Here is a 20,325-nt window from a genome sequence, read left to right as displayed (position 1 = left end):
TAGGATGGCACATCTTCAACAATGGAAGGAAGACTTGAAATTTGTTCACATGGTGATACACCTCTATATAAGGCAACCTTGCTTGGAGCAAATTTATATCATCCAACTAAGTGAAATTCATCCAAGAGAGAAATCCTCCAAGAGCATTTCTCTAAAACTATCCACTCTTTTCATATACCACCTTTTTCATTTATACACACTCTTACCATATTCATTGAGTGTAGTGAGGTGTTATCTTGAGTGTATTTTGTGTGGGTGTAAAATCACTTGTATCTCCATATTTTTCATAGTGCATTTACTTCTCTCTCGCCCCGTGGTTTTTTCCCTCTACATTGGAGGGTTTCCACGTAAATCTTGTGTCTCTTCCATTTATTATTTTACTTCTCATTTTATCATCAATTATCGAAACTAAATATTTATCCATTACCACGCTAAATTCCGCAACAAACTGGTATCAGAGCGTTGTAATATTTATTTGGGTTTCACAACATGGCTTCTGTCATGAAATTTGATGTTGAGAAGTTTGATGGAAAAATTAGTTTTGGCATTTGGCGAGTTCAAATGATGGCTGTTCTCACCCAGCATCGGTTGAAGAAGGCCCTTGCAGGAAAGGCGAAAAAGCCGAACACCATGTCGGATGAAGATTGGGAAGAGTTAGATGAAAAAGCCTTGTCAGCAATCCAACTTTGTTTATCCAAAGAAGTTCTGCGAGAGGTTATCAAGGAGGATACAGCTGCAGGTTTATGGCTTAAGTTGGAGTCATTGTATATGACGAAGAGTCTTGCCAACATTATTCGTCTCAAGGAGCGCCTCTATACCATTAAGATGGTCGAAGGTACACCCATTCAAACTCACCTTGATGAGTTTAATTCCATCATAGTTGATTTGGAAAATTTAGATGTTGAAATTAATGATGAAGATAAAGCTGTTTTGTTAGTTTGCTCACTCCCCCGATCTTACCGTAACTTTAAAGATATTATGTTATACGGTGGTAATGAGACCCTAACCTTTGATGATGTCAAACAAAATCTCTTGTCAAAAGAAAAATATGACTATGAGAATAATTCAAAGGATGAAGCTGAAGGGTTAATTGTTAGGGGGAGAACTATGGATCACAGTAGTAGCAGTAGAAGTAAATCCAGATCAAAGTCTAGAGGCCGAGATAATAAGAAATTTTGTCGCTATTGCAAGAAAAAGGGACATGTAATTTCAGAATGTTTTAAGTTGAAAAATAAGCAGCAAAAGGGCGAAAACAATAATCAGAAAAATTCAGAAAATTCAGCTGAAGCAAGTATTGCACAAAAAGAGTCTGAAGGTGAAGTTTTGTCTGTTACTGATTTTGGAACTAGATCTAAAACGGAGTGGATTCTAGATTCTGCTTGTTCCTATCACATGTGTCCCCATAAAGATTGGTTTACTACTTATGAATCTGTTGATTGTGGTATTGTCTTAATGGGGAATAATGCTCAGTGTAAAGTTGTTGGAAAAGGAACAATTAGAATTAAAATGCATGATGGCATGATTAGAACTTTAACCGGTGTTAGACATGTTCCCGACTTGAAACGGAACCTTATCTCTCTTGGCACCCTAGAGTCCCTTGGGTGTAAATATGCAGCTGAAGGTGGAGTTCTAAAGGTCTCTAAAGGTGCCCTTATTTTAATGAAAGCTAACAGATCTGGAAGCTTGTATGTGTTGCAGGGATCTACTGTTACAAGTTCTGCTGCTGTATCATTATCTATATCAGATTCAGACGTCACAAAATTATGGCATATGCGACTTGGCCATATGAGTGAAAAAGGAATGACCATCCTGAGCAAGAAAGGTCTTTTGTGCGGTCAGAATACCGGTAGGTTGGAGTTCTGTGAACATTGCATTCTCGGTAAACAGAAAAGATTAACTTTCGGTACCGGAATTCATAGAACCAAAGGTACTCTTGACTATATTCATTCAGATCTTTGGGGACCCTCACGTGTTCCTTCAAAAGGAGGACATCGTTACATGCTGACCATCATTGATGATTTTTCTCGTAAAGTCTGGGCTTATTTTTTAAAGCAAAAAGATGAAGTTTTTTCCACTTTTAAGAAGTGGAAGATTTTGATGGAAAACCAGACAGGGAAGAAGGTCAAGCGACTCAGGACCGATAATGGTCTAGAATTTTGTGGAGGTGATTTCAACGCATTCTGCGAAAATGAAGGCATTGTGAGACACCGTACAGTTGTCGGTACGCCTCAACAAAATGGAGTTGCAGAACGGATGAACAGGACACTAATGGAGAGAGTTCGTTGCATGCTCTCTAATGCTGTCTTGCCTAAAGAATTTTGGGCCGAAGCTGCATCTACCGCATGTTATTTGGTGAATCGTTCCCCACACACATCACTCGACTTCAAGATTCCAGAGGAAGTTTGGTCAGGTGATTCGAAGAAAACCGACGAGAAGGTGGAGCTTGAAATACCAACTCCTAGCAAAGAGAATATTTCCTCATCTCCGATCACATCGGAGGTTCCTGATTCCACTGAACCAGATCATCATGAAGACTATTCTATTGCTAGAGATAGACCCAGGAGAGAAATCAAACGGCCTGAAAGATATAATGAAGGGAATTTGGTTGCTTATGCTCTTGCCGTTGCAGAGGATACAGTTGAAGGTGGAGAACCTCACACATACTCTGAAGCAATCTTATGTCCTAATTCTTCTGAGTGGCAAGTTGCGATGCAAGACGAAATTGAATCTCTGCACAAGAATGATACTTGGCAGTTGGTGAAATTGCCAAAAGGCCAAAGAGTTGTAGGCTGTAAATGGGTCTATAAGAAGAAAGAAGGCAATCCCGGAGTTGAAGATGCAAGATATAAAGCACGTTTAGTTGCTAAAGGCTACACTCAAAAACATGGTGTAGACTTTAATGAAGTGTTTTCTCCTGTTGTTCGTCACACTTCTATACGTGTACTTCTTGCCCTTGTTGCCTTGCAGGATCTTGAATTAGAACAACTTGATGTCAAGACTGCTTTCTTACATGGAGAGCTCGAGGAGCAGATTTATATGCAACAACCAGAAGGATTTGTTGTTCCTGGAAAAGAAGACTACGTTTGTCACTTGAAGAAGTCTCTTTATGGACTAAAACAGTCCCCTAGACAGTGGTACAAAAGGTTTGATTCCTTTATGGTTGAACATGGGTATTGTCGTAGTCAGTATGATAATTGTGTTTATCACAAGAAGTTTTCAGATGGATCTTTTGTCTACTTATTGTTATATGTTGATGACATGCTAATTGCTGCTCGTGATAAGTCACTAATCAAAGAATTGAAAGATCAGTTGAGCAGTGAATTTGAGATGAAAGATCTTGGTGCTGCAAAGAAAATTCTTGGTATGGAGATTCATAGAGACCGATCAGCTGGAAAATTGTATTTATCTCAAAGAAATTACATTGAGAAGGTTCTTGAGAGATTCAACATGAATAACTCAAAACCTGTGAGTACTCCTCTTGCAGCTCATTTTAAATTATCATCTGATTTCTGCCCTCAGTCTAATGAAGAGAAAGAGCAATTGTCACATGTGCCCTATTCTAGTGCAGTTGGTAGTCTTATGTATGCTATGGTATGTACTAGACCTGATCTTGCACAGGCAGTTAGTGTTGTGAGCAGGTATATGAGTAATCCAGGTAAAGAACATTGGCAAGCAGTTAAATGGATATTTCGCTACTTGAAAGGTTCTGTGGACACTGGATTGGTTTTTGATAGGAATAAGGTGACACCGAATATTATTGTTGGATATGTTGACTCTGATTATGCAGGTGATCTTGATAAGAGAAGGTCTTTGTCAGGTTATGTATTTACTTTATGCAATTCTGCCATTAGCTGGAAAGCTAGCCTCCAGTCCATTGTGGCACTGTCAACTACGGAGGCAGAATATATTGCAATCACGGAAGGAGTCAAAGAAGCAATCTGGTTAAGAGGTTTGGTTACTGATCTTGGTTTAACCCAAGATGTTGTTACTGTATTTTGTGATAGTCAAAGTGCTATTCATTTAACTAAAAATCAGATGTATCATGAAAGGACCAAGCACATTGATGTGAGGCAGTATTTTATTCGGGATGTTGTGGCAGATGGGAAGATCATCGTGAAGAAAATTGCTACAACTCATAATCCTGCGGATATGCTCACGAAACCAGTTCCAAATCTCAAGTTCAAGCATTGCTTGGACTTGATCGGTGTTCACAAATTCTAAAGGCCCTTTGGGGCATGGCGAGAAAGGAATATGCACATCATTTTATAAGGAGATCATCTTAGAATTTAAGTCAAGGTGGAGATTGTTAAAATTGCCTTATAATTCTAAGATTCACACTACTAGTCCTTTGGTGGCTAAGAAACATGTTTTTCATGTCTTCTACTAGTCTTTTGGTGGCTTCAATGTTGGTTCACATTACTAGTTTTTTGGTGGCTTCAATGTTTCACACTACTAGTCTTTTGGTGGCTAAGAAAATTCAATGTTGGTTGGCAATGTTGGTGAGCTAACTTGGACTAGGATGGCACATCTTCAACAATGGAAGGAAGACTTGAAATTTGTTCACATGGTGATACACCTCTATATAAGGCAACCTTGCTTGGAGCAAATTTATATCATCCAACTAAGTGAAATTCATCCAAGAGAGAAATCCTCCAAGAGCATTTCTCTAAAACTATCCACTCTTTTCATATACCACCTTTTTCATTTATACACACTCTTACCATATTCATTGAGTGTAGTGAGGTGTTATCTTGAGTGTATTTTGTGTGGGTGTAAAATCACTTGTATCTCCATATTTTTCATAGTGCATTTACTTCTCTCTCGCCCCGTGGTTTTTTCCCTCTACATTGGAGGGTTTCCACGTAAATCTTGTGTCTCTTCCATTTATTATTTTACTTCTCATTTTATCATCAATTATCGAAACTAAATATTTATCCATTACCACGCTAAATTCCGCAACAGTGTTCAACTTTTTTTCTTTTTAATATTTCTTTTCCTTTTTCTTTACAACTTGTCTACCCTGCTATTGCAATATTCATAGATTGTTATAGTTCCGGTAAATTAGACTCTTTATTATTGTATACCTTGAAAAATAGATGGAGAATTCATATGCCAAGGGAAGCGAGGTCCTAATAATAATAATGTGTACCTGCGGAAAAATCAAATCAAAATCCCGAGCTTATCGCTATAGGCTATAGCTAGAAGAGGAGCTTGAATATCTATTTGGAGCTTCATTTATGACATTTACCTTGCCACCAATTTCCTCTAGAAGCACCATCTGAATTGTTTCCATTAGGATCATCTTCTCCTCCAACTTTCTTGAACTAATCCATTCACAAAGCACATTAGTAGATTTGCTTGATGCATAATCTAAATTATTTGGTGTGCTGATAATAACACAGGCTATCTACTATTCAAGGCTTACTAGGGATACGATCCGGAAATATTATGACCATTTGGATGCTGAGAATAATTATCTTGCCCACCGTAGTAAAGTGATATTGAATTTAGATGATATGGTTCTGCTCTTTCTTCCATAAAAATTGAGTTTCTGTCCTTATTATGCATGTTATGGTTTGCAGCCTCACTAGTCATAGCTGTATTGTTAAATAAAATTCAAAATATATAAGCAGTTTTCTCCAAGCTTTTTGCTCAATGCATAAATTTTGATAAATATTTAGCATTTCACTATAAACAAGTGATGATCAATTCAAGAAAATGCAGGGAAATGGAAATCATACTTCTTTCAAGTTCTTGACTATATAACGATATAGAACAGGGCTAATATCACTAACCTGGAGCTCCTTGTTTTGTGTTCCAACCATGATTTCCAGAGCACTGCTTTCGTAAAACCCGAACAATCAAGAACAAAGTTCAGATGTAAATTATCATTCGTCTAATAATCTCGTGGTCGAACACCTACACTTTGTTCGGAAAGGAGAGGGAGGAAAATAATGAGAAATTGTTAATTTTATTTTCATAGTTATTTTACACCCTTGTGTTTGGATTTGGATAACGACGAAGGAAAGAAAATAAATTCATTTTTCTTTGTCTCGAAAGGACAAAATTAGGGGAGAAAAAAAATGTCATTATTAATATTTTAACATTTTAACCTCATTTATCCTTTTAACAATATATCCTATTTTTTTAAGTACCCGAACCGAGCAACTTCCAAGTTATAAAACTGTATAAACCTTCCCTTCCCTCCCCATATTCCAAATTATAAAACTGTACACTCAACGAGCAAAAACATATCGAAAGCCTGACAAGAAATTTAAGTTTCATAATGTAAGTAAATGCTCTAACTACACCATAGATGGAGGTGGAAAGATAGAAGCAAAGATTCCAGTTGAAGAAGTTGGTGGGGCCTCTTTTGTGCCAAAAAGATCAGCTGTGAAAGAAGAAGAAGAAGAAGAAGAATTTTCCTTCTTAGAGTCCAATAATGTTGCCTTTTCTGTACCTTGACTAACTAACCAACTACACTAACAACCAGTCTCCAAGAAACACTACAAGTTTATAAAACAGAAGAAGGAAGAAATCTAAATAATCAATTATGTTATATATATATATATATATATATATATATATATATATATAGCTCTACAGACTACACCAGTGCCGCCCATTTGCCTATCATCAACAAGAAAAAAGGAAAAAAGAAAGAAAGCTCACTCTTTTATTTTATTTTTGTAATTAAGATATCCTTCTTTTTTTTTTTTTTTTTTAAGGAAATCTGACATGGGATTTTTTTTTTTTTTTTTCTTCTGCAATTCTCACATTCTCTTCTTCTCTCTTGCAAAATATAATATCCTACTTCCACCACCACCACCATGATCATCATCTTTTTCTCAAGAAATGCAAATGGATAAGTGCAACGTGGCTTCCACGTGTCATCCTAATTGGACAAGCCAATGAGTGACGTGTGTCCTGTAATGGATAATTGCAATTTTGCAACGTCCTTTGTTTTGTAGAGTCACATAAACTTCAACAACTCAAATTACCCCAAATCTCTAAAAGTAAGAAGTTTCATTTTTTTTTTTTTCCTTGTTTTAATTTTATTCTCATCATCATTTCCTAACCAATTAATGGTGCTTCCTAAAAGTAACTTTATTGAATATTAATTCTAAGCAAGCATAACCATGGATTGATTTTAAATTGGAATCGAATTGGTTAGTCGGAAAGGAACTGTAGTCAATAATTTTTTATTTCCAATTGAAATTCAAACCATATGCTACAATTGATCTCGATTCTTATTTTTTAGAATTAAAATTTACCCAATTCTGATTAGAACCGCAAGCCAAAAAAATATTTTTTTATTATTTATTTATGTTACAAAACTAAAAAATTGAAAAAAATGAAATAACAAAAACAATCTAAAAAGGTGATGCTTGCGTTCAAAACTAACAATTCTAGAACCATTAAGTCAATTTTTATTTCACTATTCCTTAAAATTGAAGTAAAAGTTCTAGAACCATATGCATATCCAACTTGAAGATTTTAAGGGGGAGATAGAGATTTCAAGAAATCTACGGTCTTGATTGATCCAAAACAAGATAATTAGATAAGGTTTGTTTTTCCACTCAACATCCCTTTGATGTGGATGATTGCCTTCAATTGGATAAACTTTTAGGTAGACTCACCCTCTCATGTCATCTATGTACCCAACTAATAAAATAATGTCAAATCAGCAGCTATATTTTTTTTTATCGTCTCACGTTAGTAGCTTTTAAACCAATGTTTTCTATCTCTAACTAAAAGGGAAACGTGAAAAAATAGTAAATTAGAAAAAAATAAACTGCTGATTTGACTTTATTTCATTAAATGGGTACATAGATGACGTGTTAGACTGAATTTATATAAGAATTTCTCCTTCATTTGTCAAACTATAAATACTTTCTTCCTATACCAACATGCCATTCAAATCCAGATCTACCTAATTCATAAAGGCCAAGCAATTGCACTTTCTCCCCTTTTTTTTTTTTTTTTTGAATTTTTTAATAATTAGAAAAATAAAAGAATTCATAAATTATATTTCTTTTTCTTTTTCCTCTATCGAATGAACGTTGTAGTCTTCATGACGGCGGGTGGAAATTTTTACGGTTAAAAAAATTCGAATTTAAGATCTATCACTATTTATATAAGTGGAAGACTAATTAAACACGCTTAATTGGATAGCCAAACTCTGATGGTCAAAAGAACTCGAACTTAAAACTTCTCACTACCAGTATAAATGGTAAACTAACTAGACTATACTTGATTTGTCATTCAATAACAAGATATTTTCTTTTTATTTGAAAATGTATTTTAGAGTGATAAATTCAATCATCAAAGAACTTATTCTTTGGAATAAAGTTCTTCCAAATCATATTTTTGATAAATGTAACTAATATTTGAAGTGGGGTTTCCAAACTGTAACAAGATTCCACTTTGAAACAACAGTTAATACAATTATTGGATTAATTTGATAAGAATCATCCAATCATTAACGTAAAGCCTAATACGAAACTCCTTGATTGGCTTGGCGGCTCACTTGCATTTGAGATAGAGTTATTCGGTGAAATTAATTATTTTGGTAGTTGTAAGTTATTTTAGTAGCTGTTAACTGTTTAAGTAGTTTTTCATGAAACGTTAAAGCTAAATATTATATAGGTTAACTTTTCACAAAATACTATTTTAATCTCTAAAAACTAATTCAAACATCATGATATCGAATAATATAAAAAAAAGCGTTTAATATTTTAACCGATCAAAATGTTAAACATTACCTTAAAAAGTTGTATGGCAAAAAGCTTTGCTAATATGGGTCATTTTTCCACGTGATTAGATATTGGAAGGTGGTGTTTGGTTAGGGAAATACAAGCAACCTCCTCCTTCGTGTAGTTTATCCAAAACTTGGGGATATAAAAATGATTCCAATATTCCTAATCACCTTTCCAAAAAATAAAAAATAAAAAATAAGATGTCTCCATTCCACAAGATAAACTTGTTTTCACACTTTTTATATATATGATCTATATTATATATAAATATAAGAACACGAGAATAATAAAATTTTCGATATTGCTTTTAATGAAGTTTAAATATTCTAAAATAACTTTAGTTATAATCAATTAGAAAATTATATTTTATTAGTTGATTGGATATAATTTATTAAATTTTTTTTAAATAAATATAAATAGATAATTAAGCATTTTAAAATTTTAAAATTTATCTTTTTTTAATTTATTTTTTAATAAATAAATATGATAATCAGACATCTAAAAATTTTTATATTTTACTTTTTCAAAATTATTTTTTAAATATACGATTCCGTTTTTCTTATAATTTAAAATTTAAAATATTTTATTTATGAGAGAGATAGAAAAACAAAATAGTATATTTTTCACAATATTCTTTTTCTTTGTGTTGGTATAATTTGATTGGATATATTTTTTAAAAATAAATTTTCAAGTAGTAGAATACACATATATAATTAAGCCTTTCAAATTTTCAAATTTTTAATTTTAAAATTAATTTTTGTAAAAAAATGAACATATGTGTGTGCGATGACCAATAGTTGAAAATTTTAATTTTAAAATATAAATAATATTTATTATTATATCTATATGTCTATAGATATGGAAACTTATTTATTAGGATGATATTATAGAATTATACATATATAATTATACTAAATTTTAGATAAATGATGATATAAATTAAACTGAAATGTGTGTATATATACATACTGCTATTTTATTAATTGACCGTTATATTAGCATTAACTTTGTATGGAGTTTTGTTTTAACACTATAAAATGTAAATAGTATAAGATAAAAATTATAATCAATATTTAATATTAAAAATAAAAACAAGTATAAATAATAAGTCATTAAAAGTGGCAACTAAAAGTGAACAATAACATAAAAATTAAACGAGTACAAATAACGAGTATAGGCAATGTATAACGCATGTCATATAAAGACTAATATAAATAAAAGTGAGAATTAAAGGAAAAATTTCATAGATTGACAAAAGATTTTAATGGTAATTTCATTGATTAGTTATATAGTTTTGTATTTAAATTTAAATTTTACTGGGTAAAACTAAAATAAAAATTACTGAAAGAAAATAAAAAATCTTTAATAGTGTACAAAATAATTATAGATTTAATAAAGTACAACATTTAATAGGAATCTCGAATTGGGATGGGTTTCTCTCACTTTGGCATAGCGGGCCCGGCAGCTATTAGCTTAGTGGTAGATAGGGGTGGCCAAAATCCGATTTTTGAAACCAGAACCATCGGTTTTGAACCGGTGGGAACCGAAATTGGTGAGAACCGGAACTGGTCTGAACCAAAAATAAAATCGATTCAAATTGGTTCGGTTCCGGTTCCACTAGTTTTGGAACCGTGAACCGGCGGGTTCTAGCTCCAGTCGGAACCGACGGTTCTAGTTCTATCTGAAACCGGTCGGAACCATCCAAACCGGCCAGAATCGGTCTGAAACCGGCCCGAACCGTCGATTTTTGAACCATTGAGGAACCAGAACCAAACAGAAACCGTTCGGTTCCAAACCGTAACCGAAACCATTAATTTTCGGTTCGGTTCCGGAACCGTGGCCACCCCTAGTGGTAGAGTGTGCCCTTGACAATTGCATCGTTGTGTCTGGACTGTGAGAGCTCTCACTAATGGCAGAGTTAGAAATATTTTTCAGTGGAGTCATTTATTTATTTTGATTTTTAGTTGAGCAATTTGCATTAAAAATTCTAAAATTTTTCATTTAATATATATTTTTATTTTTATCAATTTAATCCTGTTTTATAAATTTTTTTTAAAAAATTGAATAGGTCAATTGACTCCACAACACATACTATGCGCCCACCCTGCTCCGAGCCACATGGATAGTTCAATATGCTCATCAGCGCCTAACCTGAGATATGGATCATCCAAGACATATTAGCATGGCGTACTTCTCATATTCAATCGGAGTTTGAAATCAAACTTCTCCCTAAGAGGACTAAATAGCGCGATTCATGTGAGATCCAATTATTTAAATTTTTATTAACTCATAGGATCCGTAGTTCGAGTACATCCTTATTAATGTATGGACAGTTATCTCTGGAGTATGCGGGTTTAAGTTTCGGCCTTAATTGAAAATAAAATGGAGCACCTAAGATCGTATTTTCACATATCAAAAACCAAGAGATCGCCTACACACGCACACACTTTTCATGTATTCAGGGTTATTAACTTTCCATTATAATAGAATTATTATTCTGAATCGTTGATATATTAATTTTAATTTGATATTAATATTATTCTATATGCTATATTCGTTATCAATTGTTATTCAACTTTCACTTTCAAATTTTTGAATTTTACTTTGTCTTTATACATAAAATATTATAGTCTTAAAGTTTAACCAGCATTTCATAGTCTTAAAGTTTAACCATCATGTCATGTATTTACTTTTTAACTTGTGTCCACTCACATAAGTTGATTTAATTTAATTTATTATAATTACTATTGTTTATTTTCATTAGAAAAATCATCATTTTTATAAAAATAACTATTATTGTTTTATCGTTGAGGGAATATTTTATAATTCTATATAATAAAATTAAACTTTGTAAATTGTTATGATTTTTTTTCAATTTCTATATTTATGACTATTATTTTTATTCAAGTTTTATAGACAAAAAATATGAGTACGAAAGAAAATCAAATTGTCATAAATATCTTGTACTTATAATTGTTTTTGTAATTTTATTAATTATTGTGTTTTTTTTTTTTTGAGAATTAAAATTAATGGTATTTTAAAAAAAATTATTGGTATTTAAGAACATTTATTGAATGTGTTTGTTTCTTTTTTTTTTTACACATGGAAGGCTCAATAGACCAGAATAATAATATTTTGGATCACACAACAGGAGGCAACTCCCCTTTACATAATAGTCATCAAGTTAGTAATAACTTTTTATGGTAGAGAGGATTGAACCCGTGATTTCTGACGTCCTACATCTTTTATAAAAGACAGAAAGAACTAATCAGACAACATATTTATTTCTTATTTTAGATATTTATTATTTAATTTTGTTAGGAAAAATATGAACAAAATTATCATTCAAAAAATATTAATTAATACTTTTAATTTGCGTGAAATGAGCCTATACTCGTGGGGGACGAAGAGAGTTTAAAAAGAAAAAAGAGCTAACTCAAAAATTTAAAAAAAAAAAAAAAAAAACACAAGAAGAAGAAAGAAAAAAGAGCAGATCCAATATTCCCAGTCAATCATCTTTCTTGCCAAAATGCATACAAGTACAAAAAAATTATTATTTTAAAAACGTGGGCGGCAGGATTCGAACCTGCGCGGGCAGAGCCCACCATGATTTCTAGTCATGCCCGATAACCACTCCGGCACGCCCACTTGATTTGTTAGCATAGGCTCAAAATATATAATATATTGTGCATTTTCCTTTCCCCTCAGAGCTCCTAATGCCCTTGTATGAATATTGGGATTTTCCTATGTTATATAATTTAAAATGTTTCCAAGTAAATCTTTATTGAAATAATGATGTGAGATAGGTTCAAAATGGAAGTATGGAATGTGAATAAAGAAAAACAAAGGTGATTCAAAAAGTAAAATGATATTTTTTTAAATTCAAATAGAGGCTTTTATAGACCGAAATAATATTGTAGGCTACACAATAGGAGTAGTATTCCCATTGGCTCACCAAACTGGTTATTAATTAAATCTTGTTATCGTGATTATTAAGCTGCAAAATTAACCACGCTGAGCTTTGACTTATTTCTTTTATTAAATTAATCTTGAACTTGGATTTGGATTTAAAGTTGATTTATTAGTTAAATGAGCTAGATTGACGCTACAAACTTCACGGAGAATATTAGAACTCAAAATAAATCAATTTACGACAAAGTATTTAATAAAATGTTCAAGATCTGATATTGTACTTTTCTAAATTTTATTTTGAAGAATAAATAGTTTCTGATTGTCACAAAAAACCTTGTGATAAGCAAAATAGTAAAGGTGCAATTAGTGATCAAGATTAATGTATTGTGAAAAAAACAGAAAGAATTCAATAAGACCAAGATTTATGTATTGATCATAAATAGAGTAGAGAAATTAAAGACAAACATCAATTTTTTTAGAGTAGTTGAAAGATTTATATAATGAAACTGTTTATGTTGAAGATCCTCCTACTTCTTGCATGAGTTGATCTATTTCGCTTATTTTGTTGATTTCATGTCAAACAAAATTATGGAGAAAACAGAATCTCTAAAAAGTAGATGGTAATAAAAAGATTGATATTCCAAATAATGAAATGAAATTAGTTTTACTCTAATATCTCAAATAAGTTTGACCGTTTAGAAATTAAAAGGATAAATATTTTATATATATAAAAATATAAAATGGGTAGGATACTATTCTATTAATCTCTAATTTTTTACATGGCAAAACAAAACTCCATCATGTAACACCTAATTCTAATAATTATTGTCAAAAATAGTTTTTATAGTTCAATTTGTCATTTATAACATACAATTAAAATAAAATAAATTAGCATTGATGCATTACGATTAGTTACACCACAGAGAGTTTCATGATTTTTATTTTTTCACAACTTGTAACCTACAAACTATAACATGAAATAGTTAGGTACAAGTTAATAATATTAATTATTAATTAATTAATAACTCATTAATTGCATGTGTGACGATTCAATAAATGCACATATTCTAACATCATATATAGATTTTTTTTTTCTTTTTATAATTGCATCAAAGTGAACATCTAGATGGATTTAATATATATATATATATATATATATATATATATATATATATACACTTGTAATTGGTTATATCATTTGGAAAAATAACTATGCCATTAACGATTAATATTTGTATATTGCCTGTAAGAAAAATTGAAAAAAGTCTTGTTGTTATTGTTTTTTTTCAAAATCCTAAGAAAGAAAGCCTTAAAGATAGTAATCATCTCCTTCACGTAGAACCTATATAAGGAGCTTTTGTAAAATGGTAAGGCAGTTATGGAGGTTGAAGTTAGGGTACGTAACTGCAAGAAAGATCATAGGAATAATGAAGAGGGTTACTACTTATGGCGACCGAACCGAACCATGTAAATTTGGCTTTTATACTATGTAAATTAGAGAGAATACAAAATATAAATAAGAAAACTTTTAAAAAGGATATCGATATATATATGACATGTTTTTTCTAATTATACAAAATATTGCATTAAGTTTCATTTTATACTTAAAATATGTAGAGTTTTGTAGTTAAATGAAAATAATTTATTAAAAAACTAAAGAAAAGTTTTTTAAATGTAATTTATTAATAATATCAAGAATTACAAACACTCATATATTCTAGATATGGAAGTTTGCTGTTAGTAGCTAATAGAGTTTGTTGATCTTTTAACGAAAGAAAATAATTCATATTCTTTTGAATGATGAAATTAAAAAAAAAAAAAAGATTTATCTACTCGGAATTGATTTTGACAAAAGATATAAATCGTTATAGCAGCATTTAGTCCATTAATTGATTTGGATAACAAAATAATAACTTCGCTGGATCTTTTATAGTTGGATTATTTTTCCAAGAATTTGCAATATATGACAAACACAGATGAGTTTCTGCTGCTATTCGCTAATAGAATCAATTGAGCAACATGCCGCACTATGAAGCTCCATTAATCGAAGATCCACACCTCCAAATCAAGATCTAAAGTCTCTAACCAAATAAAGTCAAATATCATATCTTTATTCAATAATAAATTCTCATAAAGAATAGACAAAAAAAATTCAAATATGGAGAAAACGCAACAATAGCAAAAAAAAAAAAAAAAAAAAAAAAAGACAGATATGTGATAGGAAAAACAGTTTTGTGTTTATTAAAGTGATAAAAAATGAAAAGCAAAAAAAGATGGAAACGAGATAAAAAGTAGAAAGTAGTGAACGCTGTTTAAACTAAAATTAGGTTCAAAAACTAGAGAGAAAAAGAGAGAAGGGAAAGGGAATAAGGTTCTAAATTATTTGTCTAAACAATCAAGTAAAGTTTTAATATACATCATTTCTTATATTTTACTGCATAATTTTTTATTTTAAATATCATTTTTAATAATATTTAAAAAATAATAATTCGTTCACGTATCTAAAATATTCTCTTCAGAGACTCTTTTATGTCGTTTATATCCCAAAATCATATTTGATTTTAATATTTAATATATTATATTTTTAAATATTTAATATATTAGATTTTGAATTTCTTGTTCCTAGTTTCAAATTAAAAATTGTATATTCCGAATTCTAGTTATATTTATTAACAATATGTCAATTATATCATATTTTTGTCTAATAATTTTTCCATTTTTATTTTATAATATATATATATGTGTGTGTGTGTACAATCTTCTATAATTTTCTCAATTTATATTATTATAGATTAATTAATGACTTCCAAAGAAGAATGTTGAGAGGTACACAAACTTAATAATCCATCATAAATTTGAATTTTTGTTATTTTGTTTAGTTTAATTTCTTCTGTGGAGGGATCAGTTGACATAATGTTTCTTTATGGTAAAATGAGTTGACAGAGAATTTTTTGTTTATTGATTAATCTCGTTATTATGGTTGGTAGGGTTGTAAAAGTAACTGCATTAAGTTTTGACTCTGTATATTTTATTAATCTAATATTGAACCTGGAGTTGGGATTGAATTTGATTTGTTGGTTAAATGAGATAGATTAATGCTAGAACTTCATGGAGAAGCTTAGAAAAACTAAAACAATCAGATACAAAGATATCATCGATTACTAGTTCCATGATTCGAATACACATCAACTCTCGGGCTCCACTATTATATGTTACATTCAAATAGATTTAGATTGGATCAAATCGTTTTTTTTTTATCTTTTATCTTAATGCAAAAGAGAAAAAGACTTCATGGCTCGTTTAGGAATAACAATTCATGGGGTGGTTGGAGTATCGCAGGAGGAACTATAATTTATTTATTAACATATTTAAAATTTGATATCATATTTTGCAAATTTATTTTGAAGAAATAAAAGAGACAATAAATAGTTTATGGTTGTCACCAAGCACCTAGTGATAAGAAAAATATCAATGAAGGTGAGATTAGGCGATCAAATTAGTGTCCGGTCAAAAAAAGGGAAGAAATAGAGATCAAAATTGATGCATTATGATATATAGAGTAGAGAAATCAAAGAAAAAGATCAATTTTATGAGAGTGGTAGAAAGATTATATAAGAAATTGTAGGTTGAAGATGCTCGTAATTCTGGTAGAGAGACAAAATTGAAAAATTAGATGGTAAAAAAAGATTTATTTCCAATAATGGAAATTAGTTTTACTCTAATATCTCAAGTATATGATGATCCGCAAATTAAAGAGTATAATATATATTTTATCTTTAAAAAATAATAAAAAAAAAAGATGGGATACTATTCTTCTAATCCCTGATTTTTTACATAACAAAACAAGCAAAACAAACACTCTACCATATAACACCCAATTCGTACAATTACTGTTGTTGTATAAGTCAATTTATCATTTTTAACATGCAATTGAATTAAAATAAATTTAGCATGGATGCAATACAGATTAGTTACAACACATAAAGTTCGTTGTTTTTATTTTTTTCACAATTTATAACCTACATATTTTAACATGAAATGGTTATGTTATGTACAAATTGATAATATTAACTAATTAATTAATAGCTCATTGCATGTGTGACGATTCAATAAATGCAAATATTCTAACTAGAATATGAATAAGTTTTTTTTTTTTTAATTACATCTAGATGGATTTAGAAATTAGAATATTTACTCTAAAACAATACCATAATTGGTTAAATATTTGGAAAATAACTATCCATTAATGATTAAGTTTGTCAGATACATATCCGTATAAATGTATCCCACGTAAGGCTAAAAAGAGACAATGCACTCAACTTTTGATCAAAGATGGCAATAATAGCATTTACACGGAAGGGTAAAAGAGACAATGCCCTACTCTCGTCTTCCCATCATTTCACTTCCTTTGAGTGATCTAAATCCGAAAGCACTACTGTATTCTAAATTTCTAAATGTTGAGATGTTCCAAAGAACTCGTGGTTTGTCCGCACTGGAGGTTAACTGGAGCTTCTGTATCCATCCTCGCCTGCAGTTGCTGGAATATTAATTTTCAATTAAATTTTAATTTTATTTAACATCTTCTTGATTTAAAAAAATCAAAAATTAGAAGGGTTAAATTCAGATGAAATAAAATAGTAAGTAAATAATCTTTGTTTTTCAATTTTATAAAAATAATAGAATTAATTTATACCGATAGAGTTGGTTCATATTAGTTTTTAAAATGTATGTTTAAAGTTTATAATTTTTTATCCATTTATCATATTATACAATATTATTAAGAGACATCATTTTTATTCATTTATCATGTTATATAGTCTCACTTGATTCTTACATGAATTCACATTTATCATGTTACAAGTATGGTGTTTTTTCCATTGTAGGCATGGCCACGAGTTTATTTTGAATCGAAATCGAATCGAAACCAAACTATACTATAGATGAACCGGAACCGAATCGGAGCCGTCGGTTTAAATTTTGAACCGGAGCCAGTGGTTCAAGGGCCGGTTAAGGTTCATGTGAATGTTAAAATCTGAACTTGAACCAGCCCTGAACCGTCGGTTATTCAAACTGAATTTTTTTTTTTTATTTTCAATTTCCAACTGATTTTCTGCTTCAAAATTTATGGAGAGGATTTAGCAAAACTCAAAATTTATTTTATCAACGTCAATTACCCAGACCTATTATAATTTATTATTTATCTACCTTTAATTCTCATCCTAAGTTTCATATAGATATTAATTACCAAATAATTAGACGTTTTACTTAACGAATAATTAGAAAAATAAATCAAATAAAGATGCACTAGATATACAGTTTAGTTTGATAAGTAGTGAACCGACGAGTAACGAAAACAAATAAATGAATGTAAACTGCATTTTCCAAATTAGAATTCTTATGTAGAATTTTTTATTATATAGATACTTATAAAGTTTCGGACTGTGAAGACAAAGGCTGGGAGCGCACAATAGAAAAGGCAGTCCTTTGAAAGACAACAAAAAAAACTGTGAGTGTGTAGATAATCGATCTGCCTGCATTCATGCATTCACGACTAAATGTTATGCATTATGCTATATGTGATGCACTATTTGTTGATATTAAATAATGTTTGATTACCTGTGATGTGATATTGCTGTGCCTTGTTTGTGTGGAATTGGAATGATGTGGACCACCATGGATTTGTGAGGACGGTCTATGTGATATGGATTCTGAATATGATGTGATATTATTAATAATAATATTAATAATGATTTCCTCCCATCCTCGTGCGCGATGCGTCCACCGGCACTAAAATGGAATTCAATCCAGACTACATCTCCTTTGTCGGTTACGACCGATCCCAACATAGGAGTCCTATGTTTCAATTTCCTAAGTTCCGCAATTGATTCCTAAGGCCCAACTTATGCTCTGATACCAACTTTGTCACGACCCATTTCCATGGACCGGACCGGCACTAGGACCTAGGTGGGCTTAAGGCCCCCGAAGCCCATAGTAAGCCTATATTATGCAAATCTCATTTACTATTCATAATTGTGGATACAGGCCCAATAATTTATTTCAATTATGTACCACTAGTACAGTTCATCTACAACCCACTAGAATACAATTGCGGAACTCTACCTGTACATTTACATCATCATTTATTTATCGTTTACAGTCTTCTATACTTATGTCTCAACTCCATAAGATTTTTCTTTCTTCTATTACCTGGAAAAAAAATAGGTAGGCAGGGGTGAGCGCCAAACTCAATGAGTAGGGTTAGATAACCCTCTCACTCCACACAATCATACAGATGCTAAAATATTTTTATTTGTTTATCGATTAAATTTATCATGCAGTGTCACACAAATGGCAAAACAACAGCAACCACAATTAGTATCACCTTCATATAATCACATCACGTGGAAATTAGTCAGTGGCACCACCTAAAACCCCAACGAGCCGTCCTCACACATGGCTCGCCCTCTCATACATGTGCACCAGGGAGCCGACCCCCATACGGCCAACTGGTCTAATCCTCATTGACCAGTCCTCTCATTGTTTTTCCATTCTCTTTTTTTAAAAAAAAAATGCCAACAGGAGGCAAACCGGTGGTCTCCATCCAATCTAGATCATCAAGTGCTCACAATAGGAGGCCACCCTGCGGGCTACAATCAAATCTAGATCATCAGGTGCGCAACAACAAGAAGTCATCCTGTGGTTTTCCATATAATCCATATCATCAAGTGCACACGGGGGCGCCGATCTCCCATTTACCCGGCTGACGGTCAAACTCCATATCATATCATATTCAAATCCATATCACATAGACCGTCCTCACAAATCCATGGTGGTCCACATCATCCCAATTCCACACAAACAAGGCACAGCAATATCACATCACAGGTAATCAAACATTATTTAATATCAACAAATAGTGCATCACAATATAGCAGTAATGCATGATAACATTTAGTCGTGAATGCATGAATGCAGGCAGATGAGGCGAATTATCTAACACTACTCACAGTTTTTTTGTTGTCCTTCAAAGGACTGCCTTTCTTATTGTGCGCTCCCAGCCTTTGTCTTCACAGTCCGAAACTTTATAAGTATCTATATAATAAGAAAATTCTACATAAGAATTCTAATTTGGAAAATGCAGTTTACATTCATTTATTTGTTTTCGTTACTCGTCGGTTCACTAACTTATCAAACTAAACTGTATATCTATAGTGCATCTTTATTTGATTTATTTCTTCTAATTTATTCGTTAAGTAAAACGTCTAATTATTTGGTAATTAATATTTTATGATACTACTAATCAAAATATTTAATATGATTAATAATAATAATATTAATAATGATAATACGATTGATCATATAATATTCATAACGTTAATAACTTTAGTCGGTATTTAATTCACTGAACTATATATAAATTCATTCCTCTTGTTTATTTATTTATTTGTTTATTTATCCCTCTCATAATCTTATTCTATATTTTTAATTTCTATGAATAATTTAATCGCTATAAGTAATTTAGTTTCTAAAATACAATTTATTTTCTACCGACTTTTTGGCAGCATCTCCCCTAAAATTTGGATTATCCACCTGTTAAAATATCAACAGTTTATCTAATAATTTCAAACCACACAGCCCATCCATCGGGCAATTA

The 20,325-nt window shown here is 31.2% G+C and overlaps 1 non-coding gene across 1 annotated transcript; it reads right to left on the bottom strand.

The window, feature by feature from the left end:
- Window positions 1-12,324: 12,324 nt before the first annotated feature.
- Window positions 12,325-12,407, bottom strand: TRNAS-AGA (transfer RNA serine (anticodon AGA)). The gene has a single exon. It is a non-coding gene; the product is annotated as a tRNA-Ser (tRNA).
- Between the last annotated feature and the right edge of the window lie 7,918 nt (window positions 12,408-20,325).

This window comes from Jatropha curcas, chromosome 5, assembly GCF_041381405.1.
Source record: "Jatropha curcas cultivar XTBG-Jc1 chromosome 5, XTBG_Jcur_1.0, whole genome shotgun sequence".
Taxonomy (NCBI): domain Eukaryota; kingdom Viridiplantae; phylum Streptophyta; class Magnoliopsida; order Malpighiales; family Euphorbiaceae; genus Jatropha; species Jatropha curcas.
The sequence above is the reverse complement of the archived record's forward strand: the minus strand, read 5'-3'. Positions and strand labels throughout refer to the sequence as shown.